The sequence below is a fragment of the Strigops habroptila genome, chromosome 6, assembly GCF_004027225.2.
Source record: "Strigops habroptila isolate Jane chromosome 6, bStrHab1.2.pri, whole genome shotgun sequence".
Lineage (NCBI taxonomy): Eukaryota > Metazoa > Chordata > Aves > Psittaciformes > Psittacidae > Strigops > Strigops habroptila.
In genome coordinates, this window is record NC_044282.2 from 16415660 (window position 1) to 16433922 (window position 18263).

The following is an 18263-nucleotide window of genomic DNA, read 5'->3' on the forward strand; positions in this document are numbered from 1 at the left end:
GATAAATGTTGATAATACTTTCTTGAATTTTATAATGACACTACTTACTAAGTTGAGGTCTTTATTAAAATGACACTTAAAAAAGACCTAGACGAATAGATGTGATAAAGCTCATAGTAAAGTTGGGGAAATACTTTTACATGAAAGAAGATCCCAACATGAAAAATACAAATAAGAGACCCAAAGCCTGGCCCTGCAGAAATGGTCCCCACTGATGTGAGGAGATTGGCGGCTGTGCTTATCCAAACACCTGTGAGTAGAGATGTTGCAAAGTAAGTGGTTAGGAAACTGTCCAGTAATTACATCCCCAGTGTGACTGCCACAGTATGTCTTTAAAAAGGCTGTAAATGGCTGTTTCCTTGATTATCATCCAGGCAAGATTTTGGGAGACACATTATCAAAGCTACCTCTTAAATAAACTGCAGGTTAGTATGGTTCAAGGGTAAGATTACAGATGATAGAATTTCAGGTGAACACAAAGAAGGGACTTGGAAATTGAAAGGGAAGAAATATTTGAGCAACTGAGACTCTCTCCTGAGCTTCTATCTTGAGGGATGGAAGAAAATGATGAAAACTCAGGTACAGCTGGTCAGATAGACACATAGAGATTAGTTAAGGTTAAACGTGTTTCTTTCATTTCTGTATTTATAAAGCCTTTGAACTGCTTTATTGCCTTTGGCTTCTCAAGTAAACGTAAAAGCAAATGAAAGTACTTATCCTGGCTTGTGCTAAGAGTGATTTTGGGATATTAATTAACATCATGTTATTCCATGGTTATGATAATCTCTGAACCACACAAGGACCCAGGCACTTCAGCGCTTTTAACAAAAGCAGGGAAACTGAAATGGGGTGCATTCGCTGAAAATGTTGCCCAGTCTATTTGAAAGTTGGTTCCATGGTGTTTTAGTAGAATGTGTCTCTTCAAATGGCAATGTGGAACAAAAAGAACCTGCTGAACCCCAGGGAAATCTGTAATCAGGACTTGCCTTGAAAATTATAATCGATATGTTGTAAACAAACGTTCAGGAAACTCTGTCTTGGAGAAAGTAATAAGCTGCTCCCTGCTTGTGTTCAAGGTTTTTTAATCTTCTCACTTTCACTTCACCATTCAGCGACCTATAGAAGAAGTACCCCGGCCCTTCTTCTCACTGGTCATTCATTGCTGCCAAACAGCTCTAGGATGGCCTGGCGCCCTTCAACATCACCAAACTCTAGGTGGAAATACACACTTTCTCCTTTCTTTTTGTTCCTGTATATTTGCTTGTACAAATTGTTCACCTGTATTGTTTGTTTGGATTTTGTAAACAGATGATTTTATTTGCTTTCTGTTTAACCTTGCTTGCCTTAGAGTGATTTTAAAGTAATCATCTGAACTCTTACAATCCTTCTGGCACTCTTAAAAATAAGATACTGGCTGCTTTTCAAGTTCACAAACTCTGTACTATATTCCATAGGCTATCTAAATTCAAAGAGGCTATGTCTCTACCTGCCTAGTTGGATAGTTTGAGAGTTGGTTAAAAAGGGTTTCGGGAGAAGAAATGTTTCCCACTTAGGGTTGTCAGTGAGGAAAGCTCTCTTGCATGTAGCAAACAAGGAGAACACCACCTCATCTCTAAGGGCAATTTAAATTTCTCCTTAATAGACTGATTTCTCTTCTGAAGGGAACATCATGTGTGTTTTGAACACAGGACAACAGTTCCTCAGTAAGTATTGGCCATGACTTTACTGTAAATGCATTTACAGTTCCATTCTTTTAGGTCATCTTTTCTTAATTTAACCCATTTAAACTATGGAGGAAAAGGAAAAAAAAGAGTTGAGAAGGCTGTGATAGGAAGGCAGAAATGAGATAAATACAGCTTTAGGCTAGCTAATTGGGCAGAGCTGATAATAGAACTGTGGCAGCATGACATTGGAGTAAGAGAATTTACCCCAGTCTAAGAGGGGGTTGCAGCCTGTGTTGTGCTCAGTATGACTTCAGGTACTTTACAGGCAACACCTGAGCCAACCAGCCTAGGCACATCTATTTAAGCTGCACTGTAGCAACTCACATAGGAGTAGCACTCATTTAATGGGTTGAGTTTTGAATATTCATACGGAGTTAATTCTGCTTCCTGGAAGATAAATGGAGTGTGACTTTCGGCTCCAATGACCAGCAATCACTCACGCCAACCTTGAATAGTCAGTAAGATAGTATGTCTTGGAGTATTTTATATGGCAATTTTAATATAATATTTGGAGGGGGTGTGGATTATTAATTGGTGGGAAAATAAGCTAAAAGCTGCAGTAGGGAACTAAAGTTTAAGTAAAAATACAGTTGGTTAGCTTAATTGTCATTCACAGAGAAACTACATGCTTTTGGTAGCATGATACTGTTGAAATATTACTACATTACATATACTTATTACAGTGAATCAGCCTCCTGACTGGTCCATGGCAAATGAACAGACACCAAGTTTATACTTAGAAACCATTCACTCTCACAGCTGTGTATCCTGAAATCAGACACTGTGGAAGGAGGGGTGGTCAGTGCTTCTCTCATACATTGTATTGAATCTCATCATCTAACATCAACCACAGCTGGGAAGGGATGAGCATTAAAAAAATTACTTTCTAAGTATCAGCTGAGAAACCCTGATCATAGTGTTCAGATGGCTCTTTTCAGTGAAGTAATGAGATACAATATGTAAGAAGTAGGTATTATATACTGCAGTTGACTAAATCCTGATAAAGAGGAACCATTTTTACAATTCCCAGAAACTGGACTATTTACTTTGAAGCATTCCCCAAAAGTGGCCTTATGAAACGTAGCTGCTCCTGGTAGTGGTGATCTAGTTTCCTTCCTCTGGGTCTTGTGAAGCACAACGAAAGAGATCCCAGGCCAGATGCTCATGCGCTATAAATTGCTACCACTCTGCTGAGTCTTAGGCTTGCTAGGCCAGTCTTCACCACCTGACCAGTAGACCTAAATGATTTTGTAACTATTACAAACATTCAATTAGACTGGATTATCCTGTTTCATAGATGCATTTAATTCTGGAGTGGAGATTTAAAAAAAATCCTTAGCATAGGTACAAGAAAACCCCTGTTACGCTATACCCTTGAAAGTCCTTTTCATGAAGCTATAAATCATAATGCCGTAAAGGCAGCATGTATGGAAATTTGCTGATTATTCAAGATCCTGATCTTGCAGGTTAGTAAGCAACTTTAAAAGATTTATCTGACTAAATTAGATGTCTACAACTGAGCTACTTACCTTCAGCTGTCTTCATAGTGACAGAGATATAGTTGAAGATGAAAAAGATTCATGATAGGTAGGATTCATATAATCTGAGAGGAGATTTCTAAATTTAACTAGGAGGAAATGCTTCTTCAAAGTACCTATTTCCCTCCATCAGATATAAAGGACTTCCAGAACGTCTAGACATCTATAGTATAATTATCTACATCCGACCTTAAGTGAAATATCCCCCATCATTGGTGACGTCAAGATTTTGCCTGCAATCACAGTAACAAAAATGAATGGGAATCCATATAAGCGCAAATACCAAAACTGCCTAAGCTGTAATACTGCTGAGATGCCCTGTGATACTGTCTGTAGTTGCATTACAAACTCAAGAGAAGTAAAACCAGTTTATGAATACCCCCTTTCCCTCAAGTAGCCAAGTCAATGTCAACTACTGTAAGTGCAAAAGATCCCTCCAGTAGGCAGCTGTGTTGAGTTTTGTTTCTTGGACATGACTTCCATTTTCTTAAAATCCCCCACAAGAAACCGCAGTTATTTTCTATGAAGCTTCATTTGGAGCATGCCTTTTGTGAGTGGTCTCTGACTGCATTAATCTTAGTATTGGGTTTGAGTCTTTTAAATAAGAAGTACAGAATCCCCAGCTTTATTGCTTATCTGGCCCTGTTGCTGAAGGTAATGCTGAGACAGAGTCACAGATTTATGCTTTGTTTTGGTGCAGGCTGGAAGCTGCTGGCTTACGTCTTCTCATTCATAGCATCTTCATAATAAAAAAAGTACTGTCAGTCTATGGCTTTGGATGTCTGGGATGGAATAGTTTATTTCTATTGGTAAACTTTGCAAGGCTTACAGTGATGCACCTAGGGCTGGTTTTAGGAGGCAGCAGATATTAAACACTCTTCTGAAAACATTAGCAGATTTATTTGGTGCCAGGGTTAGATCTGAGAGTAGGATCTGCGTTTGGAAGATGAGTGCTGAAGAGGTAATTTTATCACTAGGTCTGGCCAGATGCTCATGTTTAGAACTAAGGAATGGTGCCTGAAAAGACAAATCAATAGAGTGCTCTGTGCAGTAGGTTTCACTTATGGTGTAGTTAAAACTATGCTTTGGCTTCATTTACTGGTCAGACCAGTCAGAGTTACAGATGCTAGATATTTATAGGTAACAAAAACTACTTTTGGAGAGAGACTGGTGTGGGGCTCCAATGGCAGTTTCAGGGGTTATAGTTAAGTCTGGGGTCAGTGTTTGGCTTCTCCTTAAGGTGATTGACATCTGGGTTGGGCAAACAGGCTTTTAACTGGGCCTGATGGAAAGTAGATATCAATGTGGCAGTTTAGGGTCAGGACTGGTAGCCAGAGGGGAAGAGCTCATTCTTTTTTCAAGCTGTGATAAGTATCTTGATACTCTAACTATGTCCAGACATCAGGTTACTATAATAGACAGCAGGGACAGAACAACAACGTTTAAGGGTGCAATACAGAAGGCACTGTGGACTAAGATACAGGCTTGTGCCAGGAGGCAAGAATATTTCATGCTTCTCTGCAGCCTGCATAAGTGTTTCAAAGATACAATCAATTATAAGGTTAGAAAAAGCAGAACTTGAAATACTAGTGTTTTGTATTTTGGATCCATAAGGGTGCCATTTCTAGGAATCAGGCAAGTGTAGATTTTGTAGACTCATACTACCGTCTGTAACTGTATCAAATGGAGTTTGGATTTTTGAGTACCAGGCCCTTATGAGTTTGGCTTAATTTAAGAACATGCAGACTGTCTAGGATGAAGGTCTATGCTAAAGGTGGAGAATGGTCTCCATATGACTTCAGCCTCCTCCAGAAGTCTATACACACATATATAAATGATGCCTGTGTGTGTGTAGTTTATTTATTTATTTTTTGTGTTTGGGTAAGAGGCTAATGATCTGTCTTGTGCTAGGGCAGGTGAAGTTATTAACTGCAGGACCTGGAGACATACACTTACGTATAGCTACAGTCTTCAAGGCTTGACCTTTGACAATGAGGACCATTACTAGAAGGGAAGAATAGCTTACAGTTTGGTGGGGTATTTTTTCTAGCTAGGCCTCTCTGTGTAAGACTAAAGCCTAACATTATGGGTGAAAACAAAGTTAAAATTTTAGTATGTAGAACTATATACATTTAGTATATAGGACTAGCCTAAGACCAAGTTTTGACAATGAGTCTTGTAAAACACTCAAATTTAGAATGAATAATAGAGAGGAATTGTCTCCCCACTACTGCTGTCCAGTAGCCACACACTAACCACATCCCTAATGCTGGTTTTACCAAGAGGCAAAACCCAGTAGCAGATGTATTCATAAGAACTTTGCTTCCTTTTAGTACCAGTACTCATCCTAATCTGTTAGACCTGACAAGATCCAAGGCCTCCAGTCTCTGCTCTCTATAACCCAACCTTAACTGTAAACATAACCACAACGGTAGCCACAGGCTTAATAATAATAAACAACTTATCCAAATAAGAAGAAGGATCATGGTTTCCTATTGGTAGTAGTCCAGTCCACAGGTATTTCAGTACCTCTAAATCAAACTAGCTCTTCAGTTGAATTTTGGCTTAATTATATAGCCCAGAGCTGCCTCTTCTCTTTAGTTCTCCCTTGAACTTAGAGTAACAAAGAAACCCACTCTTGCACATGACCCTCACATCTCACCCTCAGTCACTGAACCTTGCACCACTAAATTGAGATCTTCAGCCACTTTTCCATAGGTCTTATCCCCTCTCCAGACTTAATTTTTAGGTGTAAATAATTGTTCAAGAGACATAAAAATCAGTTTAGCTACTGAGATGGACTTGTCATAACTAGCCTTAAGCCAGTTTCTCTTTTCAGTATGAATCTCCATCCCACTCCTCTGCACATGACAGGCCCATGATAGAGCTGTTCCTGCTCTCAGAAATTGTAACCCTAAGGACTACCCTAACCTTTCCTCACAAGCATGTCAGAAGACTGAAACTAGAGGAAAACAAGCAGGACTTAACAAATGTCCTGGCAATTTGGTCCTTCTGGTCCAGAGCCTCATGCCTAAGCCCATCCTGAACTCAGATTTGCCTAGGGCTGGGGAGATCCCTGTTCCAGCAAGAACAATTTTAATTTCAGCATTGGTCCTTATTCAGACTCAGAGTGCCTTGTATTTTACTTTGACCTTCAGTTGCCTATTCTTTGCAATCCTATCTCCAACACCAGTCCTAGCTGTAAACCTAGAAAAGGCTAGAAATACTTCCCTAGACATGAAACAAAAACCGTATAAGCTATTCGGTCCTTGATCACATTTTCTTTCCATATCAGCGGGCTATACGGAAATGAGCTTTGCCTCTACTGCTGCATATGTTCATTCTTTATCTGTGTTCTGGCTTGTTTTCCTGCCCTATGAGTGACACCACAGTTGCTGCCCCACCTTTGTGTTTGGTCTTTCACCAAAGACATTATGTGGGAGAATGATGGGCTTAATTTTACAAACACAGAAGCTGTTCCAGGAAAGCACCTCAGATGAACTCCCTGCAGACCTCCTGGGCATCCTTTTTTTTCAGGAAGAAGATATGGACTAAGAGTTCCTGGGAGTCTTCGTGTTGAAGTTGTGTTAAAGATCTCTCAAGCTATTGTCCAAACTCTCTTTCTTCTTACCCTTATTTCTGGGTAATGAGAGTGGGAAATAAATATGAATGAGTATGAATTCATCCAGGCATTTTCTTTCCTTGAGTTCTTGTTCTTGGAAAATACTAATGCTTTTCATGGGATCCAGTACAACTGGTGCCTGGCTGAGGACAGGCAGAGCTGCATCAGCTTCCACGTGTGCTGCAGCCTCTCTGGCCCACCAGCTGGGCCAGCCAGACAAGGAGAGAGCTGGCAGCTCTTTGTGGAGGGAGCAAGCAAATCCCTACAGTGGAGGACTAGCTGTTGTGGTCTACCATCATACTTCAAAGGGCACAGACAGTAACACAGTCACCAGTCAGCTAGAGTGCAACTTTGTTCTCGATAGCTATGGGACATGTTAGATTAACTTTCTACCTGTTACAAATAAGCAAAACTGTAGTTAAATGAGAACTGATTAGATTTTACACATCACCATAGTGCATTCCGGATTCTTTTCTCGTGTCCTGGCAATGTTCCTTGATGTTGGATCCTGATCTTTTCTCTTTAGTTTTCTTCTTTTCTTCTCTTTCCTCATCAATCACTTTTTACAAGCTCCTATGTGCTACGCAAAACTGTTTTTCACATCCTTACAGTCAGATGTTTTATCATATCTACCACAGATATCTTTCTTTGACTTGGTATTTCTTTTAACTTGCTACAGTCTCCGAACTGCCTCTATCCAGTTTATGTTCTTACTGAGCTAGGTTAAATGCAAGCAAGAACTTTTCTGTTACAAGGTCAGCTTTTTCTCAGGTCGGTGCATAGCAGTTTATCTGGCCAGGTTGTTTTGGGACTCACAATACTATCTGAATAACAATGCCTCCCATTGCAGCTTGTGAACTGCTGTTTAGGAATCTCCAGGAACAGACTGTCCTGCAAACCTTGGCACATTAGCAAGAGAGAATTACAGACCCACATGTCTGCTCTAAGGACAGGAGTACTACTGGAGGGGGCCTTTCAGGTTTGTTTTGTCTGCAGGGAGTCTATTTACATGCACCAAAGCTTTGTGCAGTACAATCCAGTGCATAGTAAGTGGGAATGATTAGAGAGTTAACTTTAAAAGCACATTGTAGCTCTGATGTTAAAAGCTATTGTAGACTCACACAGGAATATCCTTAAACCTACTCTGGTAAGACCTAGCTGGACCAACACAAATAGAAGCCATTCTCCATCCTGACAATACCACTATGTTAGGGCAGGAGGCAATACACCTGCCTCCTCTGTCTTCCACACTGTCCATTTTGAACCTTCCATAATTCATTAGCAATAGGGTAGGAGCACCCCTCTCATTCCTCCTGTGAACAGCAACAGTTTTCTCCTGCTTCTCCTCTCAACTGTGTCCCTGCTCTCCAGCCCTTGTTACCTCACACCAACTCACAAGCAAACGAGCCTTGCTCACACCTGAGCCAAGCTTTAGTCCTCACACACAGATCTTACAGTAGCCCTTGCCATTTTCAGATCTAGCTGCAAACTTTGGACCCTATTCTCAGTAACCCTAAAACCTGCTCAACCTTAAAGCTAAAGCTAAACCTTCCATACCATACACTATTCATATCACCTTCTCCTTACCATAAATCACATTCTTCACTCTCTGCTTTCCTGAATACTAAGTCTTAACCTAGCCCTAATTCCAGTTTAAGCAGTAATCCTGTTACCACAGCATGATCTGCGCTGGCTTTATACCAAATGACTGCAAATCTTTTTGGACCTTGGTGCTTAATTTGTTTGTAAAAGTGCACTGTAGGTCACTGTATATAGTGCCATTTCTTTTCTCATTTTTTGCCAATTCTCTTATTGATGCCAATGAGCTAATAAAAAGCACGTGTAGTTTGGACTAACAGTCAGGTTGTTATGTTGGCTGTGGCAGGGACTAAGGGTTGGGGTGTTTTGTCATTCAAGCCCAACAGAACTAGAATTTGGAGGTGGAATTATGTGTCAAACTAGGGCAGCAAGGTTTGCATTTAACACTGGTTTTACATGTATCTCTGGGAAGTGCTGAGGGAAGTTTGGATGTAGAGGTAGGCTGTTATGTGCTGAAGAGATTGGTTTGCTGCCGGCTCCCACAGAGACTGCATGGGTGGTCCAGAAAGGGCTCTCCATGCAATGATAATGCCCACACCAGCATCCAGGGCTCCCCTGTGAGTAATGAAGGGACCTCATTTTTCCTTCCTTTGGTCGAGACGGGGGAGCAGTTTGGACAGAGACCTGCTGTGCCTGGCGTACCCTGGAGCACTTGGGTGCACTGCTGGGACTGGTAACAGTGAGCAGCATATAGATTGAGAACTGCTACAAGTTGCATTGTGGTGGTCTTATTGCAGATGCTTGTCTGAGAGCAGGTGAGGTGAGCACCTCCTTTGAGAGACATGGTAGCCAAGATTTTAACTCACAGAGAATTAATGTTTGTGCCATGGTAGTGTCACCAGCAAAATGCAGGCTCTAATAGTCTTATTCCCACAAGGGCTGCAGAGAGTTAAGGTACAAATGTCTCCTTCATCATCCCTGTTAGTTTAAGTGAGCACCTGAAACTTGCATACCATGCCAGCAGACCTGAGCCAGCATAACAGGTTCTACTTAGAGTTGCCGTAGGTCTTGTTTAACCTAAAAAACAGCAGAACCTGAAATTTTCTTGATGTGGCAAGAGGCTGATTTTGCCGAGCCAAAAAGCCTGCGGGTAAGCAGGGGTCCCGTGAAAAAGATAAAGCAGCATTTGCCATGATGGAGGTCCTTAAAAATGGTCTCCATCTCTGATGGGATTTGTATAAGAAAAAAAATTATACAAACATATTAACATGATTGATACCTTTAAAAACTGAATGTAAGTCTTGTTGAAACATGTCATATTGGCAAGCCCAAAAAATGAATTCACTGGTTATGTAGAGCTAGCAGCAACTTATTTACCACAGTTTACAACGCAAGCCTGTGTGAAGGCTGAATTCATTGCAGCGGGCTTAAAGGGAGACTACATACATCTCACAAGCAGTTGGATTTTTCCGAGCGATGATGAAACTGAGGATTTAAAAAGGCAACTTCCATTCACTTTTTTTTGGTTAATATTTGTATTTCCAAAACTGTCAGCTGCTGATGGCAAGAGGGTAGAAGAGCTATGCTGTGTGCCTGGGTTTCAGCCATGTGCGGGTGTGTGGCTGTGTCTCAGCCTGAGACATTACATACAGTGTCTAATCCCGTAAACCATAAAATCTCATGTGAATAGTGCCATTGATGAAGCTTGCAGGTAAGGGCTGCTGGTGTGAATGACTGCTTGAAGGACCCAGCCCTCTAATTTCAGCCTGTAGGAAACTTTCCTAACTGTGTTTTGTGTAAAAACACCTAAAAATCAGATCCCAATAATGTTCCTGGCAGACTTGCTGCTGTGGTGTAGAAGGCATTGCTGATATTTAGTTGCCTGCTACGACTGTGAAAAATGATGAATGGATTAAGGCCCTGGCCAGGGTCCCAGAAGAGGCTATGAGTTGCGCTGGAGACAGAAGCCGCTCCCAAATGTTGGCGAGGCTGAACACTGGGACTGGGCGTAGAAGACAGAGACAATCCCTGAAAACACTGGAACACAGTGAAGCTGACCTTCCAGTCTTAATCTTATGCCCAAAGGAGAAGGTGGGAGGCAGGGAAGGAGGAAAGACTAGTTAATAAACTTGTGTTAATGATGTGAGTCATTCCTTCAGTGTCTGCAAAGAAGCAGTCAATTTATCCGCCAGGAATAAATTAACACTGTAACTGCTTTGCCAGTCTAATTACCTTGCAAGCTGAAAGGAAATGAGGGCTTGTTCCTTAAAAGCTTTTTCTTCAATGAACTGCTTCAAACATTTACACTAAAAATAATGGAGATGAGGAGGTGTGCGTGGGCTGAGATTCATGTTTTGCTCTAAGAAACAGGATTTGTTCATTCTTTCAGAAACTGGAAGGAGGAAAGTTTTATGCCCTAAGCTGAATTAGGTGTATGTGGCAGACAACTGTCTTAGGGTAAGATACTTGGAGAGTCATCATCTTTGCCAAAGCTGCTCTGCTCTGTACAAGAAAGATTTTATTCTCCTAAATATTTTACACAAATATGAACTATTGATCATTCAAGCTACCAGATATATAGTTTTTTCTTTTTTCCTTTTTTTCTTTTTTTTTTTTTTCCCCCTTTTTTACCATTCAATATCCTCTTCTATGCAAGTCATAAGTGGGGAGGTAATTCACTTCACATAATAAATTGGACTTGTATTCCAATACAGTATTGAATTTTTTGTCATTAAACACTTTTTCTAGTGTACCTAAGGAAGGGAATATTAAAACCAATATATTCCTTAGAAAGTGAATTTGAAGGTTCCAGATATTTCAAATTCTGTGTCTATTCGCTCTTCCTGGGAAGTTTCAAATAATGCCACAAGTGTGGTTGTGGACTCTAGCTGTGGTATATGTGAAATATCTAATCTATAGACAGTGGCTGGTTACAGCATATGCAACTTGATTTGGGAAAAGTGGACTGGTAGTCATTTATCACACAATAACCTTATTCCTAGACATTTCTTCGGGCATAATCAAACCTTCAGTATTATTATAAAGACCTACAAATGACGAATGATTATAAAGACCTCTACAAGCAAGCATTGTGGGATTTAATATTTTAGGCTGAAAATCTCACAGGATGAAAATGTCACAGAACTAAAATGTTACAACATACACGAAGGAGAAATGAGCTTATTTGGAGGCAATAGCTGAAGAAGAACCAAGAAACCCACACTGGGAATATTTGTACCTGCAATTCCCCACTCAAACCCAGTATTTACTGTGAACAGGCTTTCAGACGCTGTATAATGTGACAGTTGGTTGGATTAAGTGCCAATTATTCATTACTTAGTCACTGAAGTGTCTGACAGCGGATCAGTTTCTTAGCAATTGTACAGCTGGTTAGGAAAAAAATAATCAATAGAACACCTACTCAGCAGAATGTATTGATTTTGGGCAAAATTAAATTGTTATGTGGAGATGGTTCTGATTCAGTGGAAGCCACAAACATATTTTCTCCCAGGACCACTGTGCTTGATGCAACAGGTTGTTGCAGATCCTCTGCCATAGGCTGCCACCCTAGGAGAGCTTCTGGCCAAGTGCTCCCTAACGCCCATCCTGCAAAATCAATTCTTGCAAATCAAAGGGGTGGATGGGGAATAATGGCTTCATTGTTTAAATTTGGTTTAAATGCATGAGGGAGTGCTCAGGTAAGAAAATCATGGGAACCAGTAACCTTTTCCACCTGTATGTCTGGAGAGGACACCCAGAAGTCTGAGTGCCTTAGACACCTGGGTCCCCATGAACCAGATTTCCTCTTGTCCTTCTTTTGACTCTAGACAACTTATTTTCCTTTATCCTCTAGCAAGTACCCACTAGTAGGGCTTGGGGGTTTCTAAGTCCCACAGATCTGAGGCAGTAGGCCAAGCAAAGGCTCTTTGGTAGTGTTTGGTGGAGAAATTAAGTGTTTTTATACTGACAAAGAGTTTTGAATTCTGTTTGGGACAAAACTGTTTTGAAAGGCTAAAATCTTTTACACGGAGGAGTTTCATCTCTTGAGATGTCTCTGACTTTCAAAATTAAAACATTTTAACTGAAAGTACATGAAAAGGCAGGCTTAAAAAGTGCTGAAGACTGAGATATAAAAGTGGTTCCTGTGCCAAATGGGCAATTCTAGTATCTGATGTGGGGTTGCAAGAAACTGAAAAGACTGTAAAAGGAGTTTGGAAACTCTCTTCAGGGAGAAATAATTTCAGCAGGCTTTTGAAATTCTTATGGACATTTACAGTAGCCTCTATCACACACCACACCTCCCCTCCCCTTCTTCCCTTGATATGTCTCTGAAGTAGAAATAATAGGGTAAAAGAAGGTTCTGTATGCAGTAATCTTCACAAAACCTGCATGAAGAATGTACTCTAGTGCAAAGAATTGAATGGAAGCAATAGAAAACTAGTTTGCCACAAAATGGCTGGAAATATGTTTATAATACTTCTCTGAACTGCTTTCTTACAGAAGAGTCTGAAACACAGAGCCTTCCTGTATTGTGGCAGTGAGGCAATGGGTATCTCACACTGTGGTCCAATACGGTGGAGATATCACTCAGAAAAGCTGCCCAATTTTTCGTATGTCTGTGAAGCCTATGGTTTCTATATGAAGACAGCACAAATAAGGTACTTTGTAGATCTTAAACTTTTGTCAAAAAAGCCAACAGAAGAGTATTTTATCCTCAAGTCTTTTGTTGGTGTCACTCAGTAAGAAGATTAGATATTCAAATTTTGAAATTCAGATTTAACTGACCAGAAAATTCATGAATTTGGGGGTAAAATTTCTTTAAGCCTGTAAAGAAAAGCAGAAAGAACTATATAACTGAGTCTTTACTTCAGACTATACTTTCAATCTATGTTTAAAACCCTTAAATGCTGTCACCTAAGAAAACACATTAGTTTCATAATTGTATATTTTCAGTAAAATAGTGGTCTTATTTAATGTGCTTTGCTTTCATTAAAATCTCTTTCCAATTCTTGATTTATGTTCCTATTAGATAGGCTTTTATATACTTTCTAAACAACGCTCATTAATTTCAAATCTGTTGGCCAGGAGAAAAAGGAGAAAAGGAATCACAGAAAAAGTAAGAGGTTTTTGATGGAGAAGAAATTTGTCAGCTGGATTTTCTATTAGAAAACCAAAATTGTCCAAGAAAGCGGGGGACTTTGCTTCATAGTTAGAATTTCAACAACAATGTTCTTGTCCATTGTGTTTGTTTTCTGCCAAATCCTTCATTACTCAGATAAAACCCAAAGTATGCCCTGTTGAGTTTGAATTTGCTAGAGATTTTTATAATAATCCCTACACTGGAGGGGAGAGAGAAGAAGATGGAGTGCTAGAGAATTAAATTATAACTGAGAATGATTGATTATATCTGTATTTTTTCTCTTTATTTCTAATGTATTTTTCTCTTAGAATAGTTTGTCTTATGTGCCAAGATGTCAGGAAAATGTTTATATAGTAGTTATAAATCTCATTTTAAGCCTAGAAAAACAGATTAATAAATAATACCAGATCTGTCTTCACTTTTTATACACCTTCTCAGTTACTGAGGACTTCCATAAAAAGTTAGATCTTTTCATACCTCCAGGATACATTGGTGTGTCACAGTTTTAACTTTGTTATCTGTCTCTAGTACAGGAGTAGGTGTTCAGTAGTTCACGTGCACAAATGTTTTGAAGATTGTTCTGCAAGTATTAGACTGTTCTACTCACCTGTGAAGCTGCTTTTTGTATGTATTCGGTACCTCGTTTCTCTGAAGTCACGAATAGTCACAGACTCCAGAGCACAACAGGAGAACTGACTGCTTAGTGTCACTGAAATTCAGTGTTTCTTGGCCAAAGGTTTTGCCTCTGAATGCAAGCTGGAATGAAGATATGCCCACAGGTGTGTGTGTGTATTTTATTGTATTTTTTTATTATTACTGGAATCTGAAGATCTCTGTATAGATATACTGGGTTTATAAAGTGGTATATTTATGGGGTAAATTGTTAAATTTTTAATGGCAGAAAATAATTCTTTCCTCACCTGCAGCTTCACATAAGTTAAAATCAATACATAGGCCTGAATGAGAGCAGAGACTGACATGTAAGGCATGACATAGAGGCAAAAAGTGCAAGGTAATTTTCTGTCACTCCTTTGTAATGACCTCCAAGGGTTATCACTATTGCATGCAGGCAGAATTCTGTCACCAAGAGACATTTGCCGCTAAACCAGGGAAAGGAAGCTCTGGAGAACCTTATCTGGGTGTTGTGCTGAGACCTGAGAGATATCTCCTCATCCTTCTTGGAAGAGGAGGTTGTCTTCCAGGTGACAGCAAGGGATCTCCATGGGGCATTCTGCAGTAGCTCCCTTCCATCAGAAAATACTGCATGGGGACACCTTTGTATCCACTGGGCCACAAGGACCAAGATGTGCATCAACTGATCAGCGCTCTAGGGAGAATGGGGCAGTAAAATAAAAATTGAATTAAACTAGAAGATGATGTTAGTAAAATTGGTCAAAATTCAGTAATTCAGTACTACTGCCTGCAATATTGGTGGCATTGCACCTGGCATGCTGATTTTAACAAGTGTGCTGGCCAGAAACTTTCATTACCTCGTGGAGAGAAGTGTTGTTATAATACAGAGTTCTTCATCCTAGAAGGTGGTCATAAGAAAGTTCAGTGCTGAAACTAGAAGAATTATACCAGAAATAAAATGCATAAGGCCATTGAAAATGCTTATATAAACATGAGTGTGTTTTCAGTTATAAAAAGCCTTTAATTTAGTAAAATATCTGTGTTTAGGAAAGGCTGGAATTCATATAAAGGTTGCTCTGGGATTTAAAATCTATTAAAAAGAATTGTGAATAATTACTTGCAGTAAATGTTACTGACAGGAATGCATAAGGCCTGATGTACATTGGTTTAATGTTCCTAATAACAAGTCTTAAAATCCAGATTCTTCTACTTTCAAATGTCCATAATAATCTGAGAAATGAAGTCTTGACGAAGACTTCATTGGATTAAGATAATCCAAAACATGCTTTAGAATCTGTGTGATTTATAATAAGAGGTCAGCTATGCTTTTCCACAAAAGCACTAAAGAAATAATTTTAAAACGTTGAAAATTAATCATGTATTTTGGAAGACAGAAATAATCTGGACTCTCACTTTCTCATAATCTCTAAAAAACAGATTCTTTTATCTTCTTTTGGCTTTTCCTTCCTTCTTGTAGCATCGTTTCCTCTTTGCTCGCAGTCAATGTTGCTGTGCAAAGATGGGCACAGGGTATTTGTGTGTCTTTGGCTCAGGACATGGACAGCAGTTGTTGCAGTGCATGCACCGAGTAGTGCAAGAGAACCTGGCTGGAAGGGCCCAGATATGCCCTGGGATGGAAGGCTGCCACCGCCAGCCAGGTTTTATGAGTATGTGGCACTTCCTCTGTAACAGGGAGAGTGAGAGAAAGACAAACCTTGCAGAAGTTTTATGGTTTTAGGATTATGGTGCTAACTGCCGATGTGATTGTCCTACATGAGGAACAGTGCATTGCAAATTCAGCACAGTGAGCATGTGAAAGGTCCCTCGCATATGGATGACAGGTAACAGATTTAATGAAGAGGCTGCATTTGCACCCCATAGGCAAATGGGTTGACAACTCTGAACAACAGACAGAGCTGCATGACGGGAGGACTGTTATGGCTGATCTGAGCTCAGTGGGAGAAGGTACTTGGATGTATTGAGTGTGTGTGACCAGCCACTGCTCATTTTGATGAGGATCCCTTGATCCACTTTGCTGTGCTGTGAGAGTGGTAGTTATGGGTTAGGGTTCTATATAGAGTTTGATTTGTCTTCTCTGAAGGCACTTGTCTTTAGGGTGAGGAGCCTCGGTCTTTGGATAAAACCAAGAAAATCTGTCTTTTAAACAAAAAGCTATTAAACCATAGCTGAGGATGGCAGACTTTACCTATGAAATTACAACAAACCCTTTACCCCAGATAAAGAAATCTTCTGTGAGGAGGAGAACTTCCGAAAAGTTAATGTTATGTAAATATAATACACTTTATTGCAAAAGTCAGTTCAGCATTTCACAAAGTGTGTTGTGCTAGAGTGTGATGGTATGCCAGTCTACTTGGACATGGTATGGAAACTTCAGCGCAGAAGTCATAACAGAACCCTCTGGAAATGTTCATGTCACAGCCTATAACTAGGTGAGGCCCCCCAGCCCATAAAGATTTTCTACATTACTGCCACTTTCTGAGCAGGGAGGGAAGTCATAAAATGATAGCTTCATGAATTGGTCATGGAACTGGGAAGAGAAAGACATTTCTTTCAGAGCTGGGCAGAACTGAGCAAGAGTTCAGAAAAGACACAAGGAGAAGAATGCCTTCAGAAGATATGGAGTTAAGGCTCTGTGCACGTTGTCCGAAGGCTTATGCTTAAAGGCTGAAGAGCCTGGCTGGGCAAAAGACAGAGAAGGGGTTTACTTCTCTGGAAAAGTTCTCTGACTTTCTGTCACAGAGAGTGCCAGAAGGCTGGGTGTCCACTACTTGTTGAGACACCAAGTTTTTTGAATTTGATCAAACACCAGTTTATATTGCAAAGGATCTAAACCATCATTAATTCCACACCAAAATATGCTTTAAATCTACTTTAATCTCTAAAATAGCTATAGCCTATATAGAAGACTAGAACCTGTTATCATGCTTAAATGCTCGAGCTTCCAGGATCTGGGGGTGACTTTAATCCCGCTTTTCATGACTTAGATATTGACTAAATAGAGTACATCCATGGCCTGAAGGCTGGTTGTGAAACAAGACCAGTTTGAAACACCAGTGATGTGTCATCTGTTTTACTGATCTCCATGGATCATGACCATGAGTACGATGGCAGTGTTTTCCTCCAACAGGTCCGCTCCTGCCTGTGGTGGAAGAAATGCCCTGCATTGCCTTCTTGAGGGGACGAATGACTTGCACAGTTTAGGTGCATGGACGTAAGGCTTATCAGCAAATGCAGAAAATATTTATTTAAGGCTGATGGAGTACTGTCAGATGTAAGAGAGCAGGAAAACAGAATAGATGAGAAAAAATAATTGTAATATAACTTCTACAATAAAAACTCTATAGGTTTTTGGAGAGAACAACAAAAAATAGCATTGTAAAAGTGGCAAACAGCAATTGTACTCTCTGCAGTCATTCACATAAATTTCTTGACTATGACAGCAAATTCAATAACATTCTCTACCCATTTCTGAAGCAGCCTAGCTTTTTAGAGTAAGAGCTTCATTTACTGTGAATAACATGATCCTCTTTCAATATAGAGAACAATGAAAGATTGTGGCTACTGATGTTTCCAATGTTTACTGTTGGGTAGGTAGAAAAGAATAGTGTGCTTTCTAAATTAATGCTTCAAGATCTCAGTGAATCAGTGTTATGAATATCTAAAAATGTAGCAAATGCACTACAAACAGATGATTTGGGCTTTACTGATGTACCTCTGCTTGCAATTGCTACAGCTAATGTTAGTCTTTAGAAAATGCTACTTTGTCTGCAAAATGGTAAACAATAAGAAATAATGCTAGCTTCCAGCTGCTCTTCTAGATCATAGGCAGATTAAATCAAGGGACAAACACACTCTTGAAGTTGATATGGAAAACCCAATTGATTGCTTTTCTGCAGATACTAAGAAAAAAATTTGGCAATCATTCTGTCAGCTCTCAAAGCATGGAAACGTTGAGGTACCCCCTACTGAGAGAGATGTTTATCTCTCTAACCTGCAGTGAGCAGGATCTTAAAATATTTTACAGCTCCTATAAATTATTTCTGCAC